The 2,308-nt window shown below is 49.9% G+C and overlaps 1 pseudogene; it reads right to left on the bottom strand.

Annotated features, from left to right (window-relative positions):
• Window positions 1-1,056: 1,056 nt before the first annotated feature.
• Window positions 1,057-1,873, bottom strand: LOC129080193 (40S ribosomal protein S3a-like; annotated as a pseudogene).
• Between the last annotated feature and the right edge of the window lie 435 nt (window positions 1,874-2,308).

Below are 2,308 nucleotides of genomic sequence, written 5' to 3'. Positions count from 1 at the left end.
AGCAAGCCTGCGGGATGCAGTAACTCACAAAGGCCACATAGCTACTAGCAGAACTGGGACTTGAATCTGGGAGTCCTGGTTTCCCGGTCAGCTCTTGGGAAATACTTTTTATATGCAGCCAGCTCTGTCTCCTGGGAGAAGTCCCCACGGGGCAGCTAAGGTTGGGCTGGATCTGGGTGGCACAGGGGAAGTGGGGAGAAGCCTAGGGCAATGGCCGGACCGGGTGCTTCCCAGACAGGGATGCCACCACCAGACGAGTTGGGCAGGAAGTGCCGGGCCTCCCTGAGCAAAGACCCAGCTCCGTGGAGCACTGTCATGTGTCCCTTCACATGAACGGCCGGAGGCCATCCTGAACCCCAATCCTGTCGCAGCTGCCTTGCCCCAGGCAGTAGAGGAGCCTAGGGAGAGGCTGGGGGAGGGTCTGTGACCTAGGTGGGGGTGAGAGGGAGGGGGCCTGGACACAGGGAAGTGGAGAAGGAGGAGGAGGAGGACAAAGCCGGCCTGTGTGGCACCTGGACATTCCCAGAGTCTGCCCTGTCCCTCCCTTATCCTCCTCTGGACCCAGTGGGAACAATGCTCCAATTGAGACCCATAACCCCGGGGATAACATCTCAGTGTCCCCTGGGAAAGGAGCCAAGCAGGTGAGCCTGGTGGGGGCTGGGAGCCTGTTCTACAGCAAGAGAGGCGAGACCTCAGGGATGGAGAGAATGGAGCAAGGGGTCCAGAGGGCAGCGGTTTCCCCGTTGGAGACTTGTCCCCTCTAGGGCCAGAGCAGGGGGAGATGGTGACGGGTCCTCATCTGGGGATATTGGGTTGGACTCCCAGGTAGGACAGGGGATTCACTTTCCAGTTTGGATGGAGTCCTTCTCTACTCTGAGGGACCACAGGAGTACCAAGGACTCAACCTCTGACCAATCACAGGAGCTGCCAGGGTGGGAAGAAGGTCCCCAGAGATAAGGCCTAACCCTCTCCCTCGCAAGAGATGCAACAGAGGAGACAGTTGGAAGACCAAGGGTAGCCCGCCTTTTTTTTTTTTTTAATCACAGAAAGGATTGTTTATTTGTCACCATTAAATGTCTGAATTTTAAACAGATTCTTGGACTCGCATCCATCAGCTCATTCAACCTGAGCACCCATCTTCTCCCCAGTAGCTTTTCCAGAACTGTGACCTTCACCACGAAGCTCTGTGAGTGTTCCCCATTCAAACCAGGGCTCCTTCAGCATTTTGACTTTTCTAACAAAGGCATGATGGAGCAGATAAATAGATGACAAGCCTTTTCTATGTCTCTCCCAATGCTACCTGGAATCAATTTTTTGACCACTTCTTTCAAGACATTTGTTTGCACCTCTCAGGGCATGATTTCTATCGTCTTCTTCCGGATTTGGCGGACCTGTTGATGCTGAGCATAAGGAGTCTTCCGAATCTGATTGTTGCATTTTTTTTTGTAAAACCAACACAGAATAAACGAAGCCAAAACCCATCAGTAGTCTTGACATCAGCATGAGCTTCAGTCGTGGTTTGCCCTTTGTTGACCATGGAGCACATTTTGTCATGGGTAAGATCCCCGTCATGGAAATTAGTCAGGCAGTCTTTGCCCTGACCACCCCCCATAATTAGCTTGCATTTTCGAAATGTGACATCATCATTCTGCAGATCAGGGAGGCTCACTTCAAAAACACGACCCTTGAGAGCATCAGATGCAATTTTGGCTCCTTCAGTTCTCATGACTAGTGTTTTTCCAGTATTTCTGATACTGATGTAGCCGGTGCCTTCATATCACACCAACCTTTCATAGAAAATGGATCCACCACTCTCTTCTTGGCCCCCGTGTTTGCCACCTTTCCTAAGGTGCTTGTTCTCACCTGCTGCCATGGTGCTGCTTGGAGAGCCAAAAGAGATGACTTGGGTTGTATCTAGGAAGTGATAAGTTGTCCTTGAAATGTCTTTTCATGTCAGAAATAGAAATGAGCCCTGGCTGGTATGGCTGAGTGGATTGAGCACTGGCCTGTGAACTAAAGGATTGCTGGTTCTATTCCCAGTCAGGGCACATGCCTGGGTTGCGGGCCAGGTCCCCAAAAGGCGGTGCATGAGAAGCAACCACCCATTGATGTTTCTCTCCCTCTTTTTCTCCCTCCCTTCCTCTCACTCTAAAATAAATAAATAAAATCTTTAAAAATAATAATAATAATAATAAAAAGAAATAGAAATGACTCATCACCTGGTTGGGACACTACTAGATTCCCAATCAACAAAACTCAAAATAAGAAGCTGCATTTGGTGTCATTTAAAAAAGACATTCAATACTGT

Source organism: Pteronotus mesoamericanus, unplaced genomic scaffold (assembly GCF_021234165.1).
Source record: "Pteronotus mesoamericanus isolate MK-2021 breed Mesoamerican mustached bat unplaced genomic scaffold, CSHL_Meso_final contig_84, whole genome shotgun sequence".
Taxonomy (NCBI): domain Eukaryota; kingdom Metazoa; phylum Chordata; class Mammalia; order Chiroptera; family Mormoopidae; genus Pteronotus; species Pteronotus mesoamericanus.
Note: the sequence above shows the minus strand (reverse complement) of the source record. Positions and strands in the feature narration are given on the sequence as shown.